At 43.0% G+C, this 15,186-nt stretch overlaps 1 long non-coding RNA gene across 1 annotated transcript in view; it reads left to right on the top strand.

Annotated features, from left to right (window-relative positions):
• The window catches only part of LOC139362214 (uncharacterized), a 51,204-nt gene extending 49,606 nt beyond the window's left edge, over window positions 1-1,598 (top strand). Inside the window, exons 3-4 of the long non-coding RNA XR_011620605.1 lie at window positions 234-391; window positions 890-1,598. This is a non-coding gene — a long non-coding RNA (uncharacterized lncRNA). The remainder of the gene's footprint in view (window positions 1-233; window positions 392-889) is intronic.
• The last annotated feature ends 13,588 nt before the right edge of the window (window positions 1,599-15,186 follow it).

Genomic DNA, 15,186 nt, shown 5'->3' with positions numbered 1-15,186 from the left:
GTGGAATAAATGAAGCCAAATATAAAAGTTTAGATATGGAAAAACATTAATGCACAAAATGGCTTTGATCTTCTAAGAATGTAGTAAGAGAGGCTTACATAATTTAAATATTTCTTTCATCTGACCTTCTTTTCACATGTTTCCCAAGTGCATAAAAGTGTACGAGTGGAAATGTGCAATGTCCCAAGAGAACATTTATAAAACTCTGTCTGGCATTTTTTTTTCTGTATCAGAAATGGAAGACATGGAAGAAAGATGAAAACACTACTACTAAATACCTATGTGTGGTTACTGAGTGTGGTATACTTGGACACCGAGCTCCCCCACCCATCAGATGTCACAAAGAGTCCTTTTTGTCTTGGATAATTTCAAAACAAACTGACCTCCCCAGGTAAGCCCCTTGTCACTTTCAGAAGAACCCCTTTTAATGTGTGCCCCACTAAGATTTTAAACTCAGAAACTCAAGACTTTATTAAGTCGCTACACTTTCAAGCTCAGTAGGACATTTTGACTTGGAAGGGAAATTACTTGGTAAAACAACTAACTATTCATTTGCCCAGGAATGGGAGCTTTCAGAGAATGTTGAATTTTCTAGTTTTAAAACTGAGACAGTCTCAGCATAACTGGGTTGATTGATCACCCTATTCTAACATCATTTATGACACCCAATTGGCCTAATGAAATTGGCACACAAAAACTAACTTGTGAAGGCAAACAACTTTCATAGAAATAATTTCATAGAAATAATTTACATTTGAGAGGCACAGAATCGAACAGATCATCCAAGAAGATTTCTTTAAATTGGCTGGAAGTGCACAGCTCTTGTTTCTGCATCAATAGATGTGTTCAGTTTCAACTAAGCAGTTCACTAACTGCATTGATTTTTAAGGCCAGGCTGAAGGTATTGAGAAAATATCCAGATGACACAGAAACTGGAATGTTCAGAGGCTGATGAACAAAGGGAGAATTTTGCTCCTGTTGCTCATTCCTGGGACACCTCTAGGTGGGAGTACACATCCCAGGGCTGGTGGTAGTTTAATCTTTCTTTGGCCACTTGATGTTCGAACCATTCTAGTGCAATTCTGTGCCTAAGGGCTCTTGAAATACTCTGGGAATACAAGTTCGTCCTCAAGGTCCAACAGCTGTCAGAGCAGATGGCTGGGGATTTGTTTACTGTGGTCCTAAGTATTACCCTTTAGCTCTAAGGCACTGGGAACAATTTGACAAATTTGATTATCTGAGAACAATATGATGCTTGCCTGGAAAGCTCACTCTACACTTTCACAGAGTTCCTTATGTTCTTTTCATGGTCTGAGGATACGAGATGATATTAGCTACCACCTCAGTCCAATGAAACTATCAGAGAAAACAAAAAAGTCACCCTTGGCTACCCCTTTTGTTTTACAACTGAATGTTTGTGATTCACATGTACAGCCAGCTGTTCTATGAGAGAGATGCTCAGAGCATACCTAGCCCTGCCTTTAAGAAAAAGAAATATGACTTCATGTTGCGTGGCACTCTATGGCTTATTTGTCAATTACAAAGTGTATCTGCTTTGTGAAACTAAAAATAAATAGTTAATCTGCTGGAAAATCTTATTCTACCTTCCCAACTTGCCTGTTTTTCCTCCTCTCAATTTCCAGTAGTTTCTTTGGTGAGCACCCCATGGATGGCTTGCAGAGCATTTTGCGCTTTGAGATGGCGTGTGTATCCCTGGGTCTGTGAAAGGCCACTGCTGCAGGGTGGGGAGACAATAGTCGGCTCTGGGGAGTCTGTGGGAATTCCTGAGGGAGCTGCAAGTTACTATGAATAGCCTGGCATTCGAAGAAGATTTGCAGAGGAGTCTCCTGCTGTGCCCTCTAGCTCTCTACTTGATGGACACAAACCCAGGGCCTGAGAGGTTGGGAAGTGCTCTGGGAGGACTCCCATTAGGGGACAGGCTTTCTTGTGTCCAGATTCCACTTGGGTGACCCTGGGGAGAGAGACTGCTGGCTCTTTTCCGGAGCCACAATGCTCCATTTACAAGCTGCAATTAATCGCAAGCAAAATTTGTGCATCCACTACTAACTGTCAGCTCAAGAGGTTGAAAGTTCAATCCTGGGGAGGTCAGGACGTCTTCCAAGGGACTGATGACTCTGCTTACAACCTCCCCTCCTCCAGTACAGTGGGGATCCTTCTCTAGGGGAGAGAACCACATTCCAGAGTGGGATGCCTGCAAAGCTGAATGATCTATGCCAGACAGGCTCATGGTTCTGGGACTATTGACATAGCAGGCAGATGTACCCGTTATTCAGTGACTTTTCTACAGCAGAATATTGACCTAATTTATAATAAATATAGCCATTTGAGAAGAGCAAGGCAAGAAATGCTCTAGTGCTGTTAGGATTTAGCTGCTATTTCAAAGTTCAGCCAGTTTTGCTTGCATATTCCATGTGGAATAAAAAAGCCAGAAAGGCCCAGAAAAAAAATGAACTGTTCTTTGCCAAATCAAAATGTGTAAATAGTTCTTCTGAGAGCATAACAAAGGGTCTATTTTGCCTTTAGACACCAGAGCCAGAAACAGGAAAAGGCTACAATTAACTAACTGAAGCACAATGTGAAGTTAATCAATAATGGAACGATTATGATGAAGATGCCATACATTAACTCTACCTAGACATGAGTACTGCTTTCAGAGCATGAACATTCTTTCAAATTCCAGATACCACTTTTTTTCTTTGTGAGGCTGCATTGTAATTTTCCACTGTCTCCTCTATTCTCATTTGCAATCCTCTAAATCTCACTGTAAACTGTGACTAGATTCCTCCTTCCCCCATTTGTGGTGTGTGATGTTGGAATCCCTGAATTGCACTGCTCTTCTGAGAAATGGAGAAGACTTCCATTTGGAGAAAGGGCTGACAAGGATTGAATTCTTTATTTTATTTTATTTTTATTTATTTTTTGAGACGGAGTCTCTCTGTCACCCAGGCTGGAGTGCAGTGGCGATCTCTGCTCACTGCAACCTCTGCCTCCTGGGTTCAAGCAATTCTCCTGCCTCAGCTTCCCAAGTAGCTGGGACTACAGGTGCACGCCGTCATGCCCTGCTATTTTTTTGTATTTTAGTACTGATGGGGTTTCACTGTGTTTCCCAGGCTGGTTGCAAACTCCTGAGCTCAGGCAATCTGCCCGCCTCGGCCTCCCAAAGTGCTGGGATTACAGACGTGAGACATTGCATCCAGCCCTTTATTTCTTTAATGGGCACACAGCAGCCACTCATTATGTGATGTTGACTCCCTTAGATGAAAGTAAAATTAATCATGATATTTACACTGAGTAAATCATTCCAGACCTTCCCAAGTTTCTATTCAGGACACCAAACACCAAGAATGCGTCTAACCCAGAGAAAGGTCTTGAAGCTGGGCATGGTGGTACACACCTGTAGTCCCAGTTACTGGGGAGGCTGAGGCTGGACACCTAAGTCCAGAGAGGTCAAAGCTACTGTGAGTATGATTGTGTCACTGCACTCCAGCCTGGGCAATAGTGCAAGATCCTGTCTCCAAAAAAGGAAAAGAAAACAGAAAAAAAAAAGTCTTGTAAATTTTCAATCAATATCAAAGCTGACTGCTTACCCAGCAAGCCCATCAGTAGAAGACAGAAGATGGGCCGGGTGGGAGGGAGACTGGGCTGGCCACTCCATCCCTGCCCCTCTTGCAGGAACCACACAGCATGAAGACAGGTGGCACGCTTTTAGACTTCTCTCCTAGGCTCCCATTTGGACCAAACTCACATTTCCAAAAGCAAGGCTTTCAATGACAGTGGATATCATGTGACAAAACCAGATACTTAGCCTCCCCCACCACAGTAGAACCTCTGCTTCTTCCCCTCCCCTTCTCCCTTGAAATCACTGAAATCCAGGCGATGTACACGGCTCCCAGTCAGAGGGAGTTGCTTGGGTCTCTCTTCCAGACAGTGTTCTAAGAAACGGTCTTTCCCCTCACCCTTCCTATCACCACCCACCCCTACCTACCACACCCCCTGCAACACCTCACCCGGAGTTAGCCACAAAAATAACTGTTCCATGGTGGGCAGAATATGATGCTGTGTGATGAATTAATAAGAAATCTCCCATCACCTGGTGGGTAATTTTTTTCTAATTAAGTTAATTGGATTTTTTTATATTATAAAAAGAGTGCATGTTCATTATTAAAAAATTGTAAAATACAAAAAAAAAAAGTAGAAAGTTGAGGGAAAAATAAGGCCTACAGGTGGGTAATTACAGCTCCAGAATTATTAGTCATTTTGACTGGGCACCTGGTAATCCATAAATTAGGTTTTTAGAGTCAACTCCAGTTCCACTTTCTAGTTCAACTACTTGTGTCTTCCCTAAGTCAATGCTGCAGTTATTTATCACAGTTTTCTTGGAGAAGGCAAAATCTTTTCTGTCTGAACTTCAGCCCCACTTAAAATTTTAATGCAAAACTGCGTTCCTCAGAGTTACTGGAGACATAAATTCCTGGCACCCTTCCATTCCAGCCCCAGGGTTTCTCTCCCTCCAGGACTTCTCCAAGCCAGCTCCCTTGGCATCAGCTCTCATGGGAGGAAGAGAATTCTTACTTTTCCCCCACAATAGAACTTTTAAAAATTTCTCTGAAATATGCTGTTTGTATAGTCACATGTCTGAGTTTCTAGCAATTCATCTCTTTATTTCTCTCTCGGTGAAGCATGAATGTTTCTGCAAAAGAATGAAAGCAAAATACTGAAGCAAATATCAGGCAAGATTTTGGCTCATGTACAAAAGTCAAATATCCATCGACCTCAGATACCTGCAGCTCAGCAAGGAAGCCACAGATGATCAGCAAAATTCCTAAGCAGCAAAAGCAGCAGTACAAAAGTCAAAGTTCCGTCAGCCACACACTCTCTCACTTTGTCACTCTTCTTTGAACTCCATTCAAAAAAATAATAATATTAAGCGTTCTCAGTTCTCTTAGCTCTAAGGAACGGATTGCGACGTGACAATGGATTCTGGTGGGTGGGATGAAGGAAATAGAAAACTTTCAAAGATGGACACAGGAATTCAAAATATGTATGTGAGCCAGACGTGGTAGCTCATGTCTTGTAATCCCAACACTTTGGGAGGCCAAGGTGGGAGGATTAGAGTTTGAGATCATGAGTTTAAGACCAGCCTGGGCAACACGGCAAAACCCCATCTCTACAAAACATAAAAAATTAGCTGGGTGTGGTGGTGTGTGCCTGTAGTCCCAGCTACTCAGGAGGCTTAGGTGGAAAGATCGCTTGAACCTGGGAGACGGAGGTTGCAGTGAGCCAAGATGGCACCATTGTACTCCAGCCTGGGCCTGACCCTGTCTCAAAACAACAAGAAATGAAGTGGCTTAGCTGGGTGGTCCTGGCTCATGGTCTCTTATGAGGCTGAAGTCAAGATGTTTTCTGAAGGACAATATGCTATGTGAAATAAAACAGTTACAAGCAGACAAATACCAGCTGATTTCACTGATATGAGGTACCTAGAGTAGTCAAAACCATAGAGACAGAAATTAGAATGCTGGTTTCCAGGGACAGAGGGAAAGAGAGAGTGGGGAGTCATTGTTCAATAGGTGCAGAGTTTCAGTATTACTACAAGAGAGGAGTCCTGGTGATGAATGGTGATGATGGCTGCACAACGTGATGAATGTATCCAATACCATTAAACCATATACTTTAAAATGGTCAAGACGGTACATTTTATATTATGTGTACTTGACCACAATTTTTAAAATGGGAAAAAGAAAGAGATGTCATCTGAAAGCTTGACTGAAAGATCAACTTCCAAAATAGTTCATTGACGTGGCTGTTCACCATCAATGAAGATCTCTGTTTCTCTCTGGCTATTGGCAGGAGGCTCCAGTTCCTAAGCAGATGGGCTCTCCCTTGGCTGCTTGAAATTCCTCATGACGTGGCAGCTGGCTTTCCTTAGAGCAAGAGAACTGAGAGGGAGAGAGCCAGGAGAAGGCTATATTGCCCCCTGGATTTAATCTCCAAGCTCCCACACCATTGCTGTCCCCACTTCTCTTTGTGAGAAGCAAGCCACTAAGTCCAGCCCATTCTCAAGGGAAAGAGATTAAGTTAGGCTCTACCCTTTGAAGAGAAGAGCATCAAAACACTTGTGGACATATTTTTTAAATCTACCACACTCCCATACAATTTATTTTTCCCAATACAGAACCCAGAGAGATCATTTATGTCAACTCTCTGCTCAGTGGCTTCTCATCTGATGCGAGTATTAATAGAAACCGAATTCTCACCATGGGTCTCAGAGCCCTGCATGCCCTAGTGCCTCTGCAACCTCTCTGACCTTACCTCCTACCCCTCTCCACTGCGGTCTCTCCAGCCTCCTCACTGCTACTACCTTCTGCCACCTCCTCAGGACTTTTGCATTTGTTGTTCTCCGCCTGGAATGCAGATTATCTCAGCTGTCCAAATGTCTCATTATCTCATCTCCTTTAGGTTTTCACTCAAATGTCACCATCTCATTGAAGTCATCCCTGACCACTCCAAATTTAAAATTGAAACTCTCCCACCTTACTTGTTGATATGGTTTGGCTGTGTCCCCACCCAAATCTCATCTTGAATCATAGCTCCCATAATTCCCTTGTGTTGTGGGAGGGACCCAGTAGGAGATAATTGAATCATGGGGGCAGTTTCCCCATACTGTTCTCATGGTAGTGAATAAGTCTCACGAGATCTAGTGGGTGTTTTTTTTTTGTTTTTTTGTTTTTAAAGACAGAGTCTTGCTCTGTCACCCAGGCTGGAGTGCAGTGGTGCCATCTCAGCTCACTGCAACCTCGGCCTCCTGGGTTCAAGTGATTCACCTACCTCAGCCTCCCAAGTAGCTGGGATTATGGCATGTGCCACTACACCTGGCTAATTTTTGCATTTTTAGTACAGATGGGGTTTCACCATTTTGGCCAGGCTGGTCTTGAACGCCTGACCTTAGGTGATCCACCCTCCTTGACTTCCCAAAGTGCTGGGATTACAGCTATGAGCCACCGCACCCGGCCAATCTGATGGTTTTATAAGGGGAAACCCCTATAGCTTGTTTCTCATTCTCTTCTCTTGTCTGCCACCATGTGAGGCATGCCTTTTACCTTCCACTGTGATTGTGCCCAGCCACTTGAAACTGTGAGTCCATTAAATCTTTTTTCCTTATAAATTACCCAGTCTTCGGTATGTCTTTATCAGCAGGGTGAAAATGGACTAATACACTTATACTATCTAACTCCCTCCCCTACTTTCTTTTCCTCCATAGCACTAATTCTTTCTGTCATCCTATATATTTTACCTAGTTCTTTTCTTTTGTGTCTATCTCTTCCTCCTAGCACACCAGCTCCATATGGGTAAGCGTATTTGTTTTGTTCACTACTCTAAATCCAGTGTCCAAAACAGTGTCTAAGGCAAAAGAGGGACTCCATAAATATTTCCTGAATGTTGGTAGCCAGAGGTAGAAAACACCTGAAGAATCATGCTTCCAAAATGAGAGTCCCCTCTGGTCCTCAGAAGTTTATCTCAGTGGGATAACCAATAAGAATTAAGAGCTACTCCTCTAATTTGGACTGGGTAACCATATTTTTATGGGCAACAAGCACCTATCTGCCATCACTGCATCTTCTGCCAGGGCGAGTTGGATCAAATGATGCACTGATAATGCAGAAAGCAAAAAACATATGCCAACTAAAGTTGAGGGTGCCCAGGTTGAATTCAGCAGGACTGACAATGAGCCACTTGGTAACGAGGACATCTGCCTTGTGGAGTGAAGCAGATTGAGTCCATGTAGGTTTTATTCTGGCTGTTGGGCAAGTTTAATGTCTCTCACAGTCTTGCCATCTTGAATGCAGGCAATAGAACCAGCCTCTGCAGTGCAATTTGCCCTCCAGCTGCCCTTCAGGGCTTAAGCTCTGGTCCTCACTGCACAACTTCACAAGTCTGAGACTTCAAAAGGAAGAGTTGAAAGAATAATCTGCAAGGCACTGGTGCTAATAAAAAGCAACTCAGAGTCTCGGTGTGGTGGCTCACACCTGTAATCCTAGCAGTTTGGGAGGCCGAGGGGGGCAGATCACTTGAGGTCAGGAGTTAGAAAACAGCCTGGCCAACATGGTGAAACCCGTCTCTACTAAAAATACAAAAATTAGCCAGACATGGTGATGGGCACCCGTGATCCCAGCTACTCGGGAGGCTGAGGCAGGATAATTGCTTGAACCTGGGAGGCAGAGGTTGTGGTGAGCCAAGATCATGCCACTGCACTCCAGCCTGGGTAACAGAGTGAGACCCTGTCTCAAAAAAAAAAAAAAAAAATTCAGCTCTGGCAATACAGGCTAGCTGACCATGAGCATGACAGGAGGTAGCATGTCCTCCACAAGCTACCTTATAGCCTGCCCAAAAAGAGTTGGGGGTGGATATGTATTGACCCTAATTACATAGACACAAATGGACCAAAAGTAGGACAATTTTTCTGCAACAGGTTGTGAGAGGCATCTTAGAAAGAGCACAGGTTTTCTGGCCAGAGAGACCATGGACGATAATCCTGAGCCTCTTAATAAGTATTTGACCTTGGGCTGAAATGAGACTCCATTTCTTTCTCTGCAAAGTCACAGAGGTAATACCTAATTAACTGGGCTGTTATATTTGAAATGTTATTGTTAGTTATTTTCAAGTTATTGATACCAACTAAAGTAGACCCTAATGATTGTTGTGAGGATTAAATGAAATGCCATGTTATAAAAGGCCTGGAACAGAGTCAGCTCTCAGCAAACGTTACTTCACTTTCTTTCTCCTACAAAGCCTATGCTCCTCTGCAGTGTTCTAGGGTGGACAACAGTCCTGCATTGCCCAGAACTGAGGAGTTTCCTGGGACAACGGACTCTCAGTGCTAAAACTGGAATAGTCTGGGCAAACCAGCATGCTTGATAGTTCTAGTGCCACTTCATTTCCTGTTAAAGCTCAGAGAAGACAACTGCCAACATGTTTTCTTTTTTCTGATTCGGATTCATTGAAAGAAACAGAATCTTTTCTTGTTCCACCAAAACCTAAACAAGACAGCCTGGACCAAGGATTCTTAACCTTTTGGAGGCCAGTGATCTCCTTCAGAATCTCATGAAAGCAATAATAGTTAGAGCTGATATTTATTGAGTTGTGTGTATGTCAGGCACTCTTCTACTGTTCTTGTACCCATCTTACACATGAAAAAAAAAGAAGCATGGAGAAAGTGACAGACACAGTGGAGGAGTCAGGATTCCGGTTCAGTCTGGCCCTAGAGACCACCTCTTGACCCACAGCAGCCTGCCATTCTTTACATAGTCTTTCCAGAAATAAACACACCAAAGGCAGGCACAAAATTGGCATATAGTTTCAGAGGACGGAGAGACCCTATCATGGGTCCTGGATTGGGAACTGTAATCCATGCTGTATCTTTTATGAAAAGTTCTCCCTCAAAAAATAATAAAATAGCCAGCATGGTGGCTCAGACCTGTAATCCTAGCACTTTGGGAGGTCAAGGAGGGCAGATCCCTTGAGGCCAAGAGTTCGGGACTAACCTGGCTGACATAGTGAAACCCCATCTCTACTAAAGATACAAAAATTAGCGAGACGTGCCTGTAATCCCAGCTACTTGGGAGGCTGAGGCAGGAGAATCACTTGAATCCAGGGGACAGAGGTTGCAGTGAGCCAAGATCACGCTACTGGACTCCAGCCTGGGTGACAGAGTGAGACTCCATCTCAAAAACAGTAATAATAGTGAAATAAATATCATTGCCTGCATCATCTTTGCTCAAGCCTCTCTGAGAAGGGAATGGATTTTTTTCAAACAAATGCGAGTGACTGTGGGATTTTTGAAGAGCAGTTCATTGTTGCAACGTTCAACACCGTAATTTCATTCCTGAAACGTACACATTTCACTAGAATGGTGAATTAGATGTTTGTAGTTAAAGAGAGGAGATATTTTCATAGAAATACTTCCATAGAAAGTTATTTCATTTGTATATTTTTTATTCCACTTCTAGAAGGCAAATAACAAAAACAGATTGATAGCAACATTTATTTTTATTTTTATTTTTTATTTATTTATTTTTTTTGAGACGGAGTCTCACTCTGCCGCCCAGGCTGGGGTGCAGTGGCCGGATCTCAGCTCACTGCAAGCTCCGCCTCCCGGGTTTACGTCATTCTCCTGCCTCAGCCTCCCGAGTAGCTGGGACTACAGGCGCCTGCCACCTCGCCCGGCTAGTTTTTTGTAATTTTTAGTAGAGACGGGGTTTCACCGTGTTAGCCAGGATGGTCTCGATCTCCTGACCTCGTGATCCGCCCGTCTCGGCCTCCCAAAGTGCTGGGATTATAGGCTTGAGCCACCGCGCCCGGCCGCAACATTTATTTTTAAAAGCAACTTCTGGGACCTTTTCTGGGGTTGTTGCAAATTGACCCCAAATACCTGCACCTGCCTACTGTTTCAGAGCACTTGCTAAGTGACCAGATACAAATTACTTAACACTTCGGGGCCCCAGTTTTTCCTAACAGATTAATTGGACTAGATTTACTCTGAGGTTTCTTTCAAATCTAAAAATTCTATAATTATCTGACCCCATGTGAAGAACCATAACCCTGAGACACAACAGGTTTATTAAATCAGAAAAAAAGGCTTCTATTATGCCCACCAGGATACTTCCTACAGTCAAAATTTTTTTGAACTAGTACGTTTAGAAGATTGCAATAGTAAAATTGTTAAATATACTTTTAAATGGATTTAAAGTTGTTAGTATTTTTATTTTTAATGTTTATTTATTTATTTATTTATTTATTTATTTATTTATTGAGACAGAGTCTTGCTCTGTCTCCCAGGCTAGAGTGGGATTACAGGCACGTGCCACAACAAAGGTGTTAATATTTTTAATGGGCCATGTGTTTGCTGTACTATTTGAGAACATTCAATATTGCCTTCTAAGACAAACCGATAAAGTTGAATGAAACTCTTAAATGTTTAAAATAGTGAGTAAGCAAGTAGCTTAGAAGACATGAAAAGAATTTATAAGCTATGTTATCTGTAGATGGTAAGTTAGTAACCTGTAGAGCAGATAGAAAGGAAGCATGGAATATATGATAAAGTGGATGGAACAAGTGAGCATGATATTTACAGGTAGAAAGGGATGGAAGGAGCAAGTCATTAGGAAGGACCATGCCACCAGGCCGACAGCTACATTATCTGTAAATCAGTTACTCATTGAGATGCCTCATTCTGGCTCCACATTTGCTCTGTTCCAGAGATGCAGGCAAAACCCAGAGCTGCTCAGCTGGCTGACCGGAGAGCAATGCATATGGCCGGGTGCATCTGTTCCCTGTGTCTCCCTAGAAGACACAGTTCAGTGTTTGTGTTAGCTCCAGGAACCTTCTGAGAGCTGAGCTCCCTTTTTTAACCTCAATTCTGGTCACTGTAACCACACCAATAGTGGAGAAAGCTGACATAGAGATGAGAGAAAGAGACAGAGAAAGGGGAAGGTGATGGATGGAAGAGGGCAGAACAGATGAGCACTGCTTAACGCAAGACTCAAGTGTGGTCCTTCCCCTTCGTTTGTATCTTATCCAAAATATGTAAACTTGCCCACCTTTTTCTCTGTGTCTTTTAAATTGATTTAATCAACTGTGTGGACTTGAGCACGCTGCTGCGAAACTTCGTGTTTCACAACCTCTGTGACAGTTTGTCTAGCAGCAGACTTGAAAGTTTACCATTGCATTAAAATATTTTCCCACCTGACGATATCTTGTCTGATCGCCACACCCATTTTGTTGTTGCACTGGGCTAGAGCAGATCATGGGAGGGCCCAGCTCTGTGGTACTAAAATGACAACATGGGACTGTGCTGTTGATTTTTCCAAGAACTACCCTCTACCTGAAGAAGACTAAAATAAGACTAAAAGGGGAAGAAAATAACAATAAGAGCTCTGAGACAGGTGAGAAGAAATATGATCAAAATTGAAGTACCAGTCCCTAAGTCACTGTCCTTCCCAGTTCCCATTCTTAAGGCTTTGATTGTGCCAGGATGGATACTGACTTTAAGAGACTGCCTTTCAGTGTCTGGAAGTTGTCTCCTATGCCGCACTATGCCATACTGAGCTCACCATCCTAAGAGCTGTGAGACCATTCAGTTCACATTTGGGAAGATGACTTGGTTACAAAAAAAAATTAATAGAAAAATAAATAATTCTGACATCAATTTTCTGTTTAAACTTGATAAGGCTGTGTCTTTCCTTCCTGCTTTTATCATCCTCATACAAGCAAGAAGCCCTTGGTGAGCTCAGAGGGCTGTTGTCTGCTTGCCTAGAACTAAAAATAGACTTCCCGATGACTTCCAGCCAGCCTTGTCTCTCCCTCTAAGAGCCTTTTCTGCAAACAAAAGCAAAACTCCCCAGTACACTGGGATCATGCTTGCCTCCTACCAGCTTGACCCTGGTGAGGAGACTGGTCTCAGTAAGCCTACAGAGACATGGAGACTACAGAAAAACTCATTCCCAAAATGCAGCAACAGCATCTACCTTCTGTGCGGAGGCTTCAGAATGCAGTGGGTGCTAAGTAGGAAGTATCCAAGGAGGTAGCTGGGGAGTTACGGACAGGGAGGACCCATGCGGTTGGCAGTAAGGAAAGGACAAGGGAACTACATTTACTCCTGATACTTGAATTCCAGCCATGAAGGTTAAGGCCATGTCTACTCACTTATCTCATGCCTCTACCTCCTCCTGGGCCAATTAGTCTAGAGCAGTGGTGTCCAGTGGAACTTTCTGCAATGATGAAAATGTACTAGATTTGCACTGTCCAATACGTTAGTCACCAGTCACGTGTCATTGCCAAACAGTTTAAATGTGGCTAGCACAACTGAATTTTTAATTTTATTTCATTTTAATTAACTTAAATTTAAGCACCCACATATGGCTAGTGTTACCATATTGGACAGTGCAGATCAAGAGCAAAAGATAGTCTTTGGAGTTAGACAAACCTGGATTTGAATCCTGGCTTTGTTGCTCACTAGCTGTTTGACCTTCGACAAGTCATTCAATCTCTAGAAGCCTCCGTTTCCCCTTATATGAAATCAAACTTACGACACCTCCTTCAACAGATTGTTGTGAGGATTATATAAGCTAATACATGGAAAACACTTGGCACTTTGCTGCTCAATACACACAGCTTCCTCCTGATCAAACTTGAATTAAATATTAAGACATTTGGCAATGTCTGGAAACACCCTGAGTTGCTACAAATGGGCAAGTGCTACCAGTACCAAGTAGGTAGAGATCAAGGATTTTGCTAAACATCCTACAATGCACATGACTACTTCCCCACCCCATCCCCAAATAGCGAATTATCCTCCCCAAATGTCAACGGGGCCTAGGTTAAGAAACTTTTATGTACACACACCTTAAGAATTAGACTATGAATTAAAGATCTCACCTCATCATTCCCTTGAGCCTTCCTTCCATTCCCCAAGAACCTCTCTCCACCTTTTACCAACCATCCTCCAAACTTCTACCTATATCAAAAACCCCAAACATGGTAAATTTTCTAAAGAATGTATAGACAGCCATGTTTATAGAGGCAAAATTCACTTCAGCAAATACAGTCAAAGTCAAGAATTGCCCCTACCTCCACATTTGCTGACCTCTCTGCCTGGAGCACTCCTCCCCTGGATCTTTTCATGGATTGCTTCTTCATTCCCTTAACACTTATGAACTTTATCTCTTCAAACGTGGTTTCCCAAAGAGGCTTTCTCTGGCTATCTTCTCAAAAATAGCACCCTATCCCCATCCCACCATTGTCTACCCTCATCCTGCCATTGAAACACCTGACACCACACTCCATGCTGATTTGCTTAGAATGGAACATCCTCAGAGCATGGATTTTGTCTTCTTCAGTGTATCCCTAGGGCCCAGCACTGTGCGTAGCACATAGTCAAAGCCCAGGAAATAGTTGTCAAAGGAGTAAAAAAAATATGTCTAAACCCAGGTCTAATGGCTCCCATATTTCAGGTGGCATTCAATGCAATAATTTCCTCAAGTGTAAAAAAATATGTTTAAGTTGCTTGGAGTTCTCAATAATAGGAGCTGATCTTGTCAGAGAGTAGCATGGGGCATGTACCTGGATTTGGGGAAAATGAGCAAATAAAAAACCATGACTACTGCGGCAAAATGGGAATTTTCCTCTTGTTCCTTTTTTTGTTTTGCTTTGAAGCACAAAATGTTCTCTTACATTTATTTCTTCTAACAACCCAATTTTACAGAACTGTACAAAAAAGTTTAGACAATTTCATCAAAATTGGTTTTTAAATAATACAATGTACTTTCAAAACTAATCATTTTACAGTCTGCTTCCACCGTTGGGAGAAACTCTGCCAAATAAATGGGATCTCCTTCCAGTAGGGAATTGCTCACTGGAGAGAGAGGCCATGTTATTCCCTTTGGGCTCCCATGGGCAGCCCAGGGACTGGCTCACGGCAGGAGTTTGGCCAGCACATCGTTCTGCCCTTCCTACTACTGTTTCCCCTTCACCTGTGAAACAAGCAGCCCAGTCCTGGGAGACCTCCTTCCAGGCCACATGATCCCTGAGAAAGCATTTGCTGAGACACTGTAAAGCTTGGTCCTGGGCTCCACTTTGCTGCACCCTCCTATCTATCTGGAAACCAGGGCTGTTGGTCACTTGCCCCTTACATCCTTGGCTCTTCCAGAGGCTTCATTCAAACGGGCCCGCCTCTTGCCTGGATCATGCCTTCTGTTATGTTGCTGCTGCTGCCATTTCCTGCCAACGAGGCATGATTTAGACTTCCCTCGAGGCCTTGTTTGACTATTTTTTCTGCCCTACCTGGCTCTGCCATGATATCCCAACAGCACTGGCTGAGGGAAAGTTGACTAAAATTCAACATCTCTTTTTACTACCTAGGCAAAGATCAGTCTATATGCAAAGCTCTCTCTGCAGAACTCTTGGTTTTTGTACCATTCTGTTATTCCCAACATGAACTTCTTTCGTTAGACACATCGACATCATAGTTGTGTTTACTCTCTGGATAACCTCAATGTCATTTCAAGGTCACTTAGTTGGTCACAATTATTGGACTGATTGCTTAGTTTTCTACCTACACAAGGTAGAAATCCCTACTGTATCTAACTCTGAAGATAAGAGCATGTCTTT

The sequence above is a fragment of the Macaca nemestrina genome, chromosome 3 (genome assembly GCF_043159975.1).
Source record: "Macaca nemestrina isolate mMacNem1 chromosome 3, mMacNem.hap1, whole genome shotgun sequence".
Lineage (NCBI taxonomy): Eukaryota > Metazoa > Chordata > Mammalia > Primates > Cercopithecidae > Macaca > Macaca nemestrina.
This window is presented reverse-complemented; position numbering and strand designations above follow the sequence as displayed.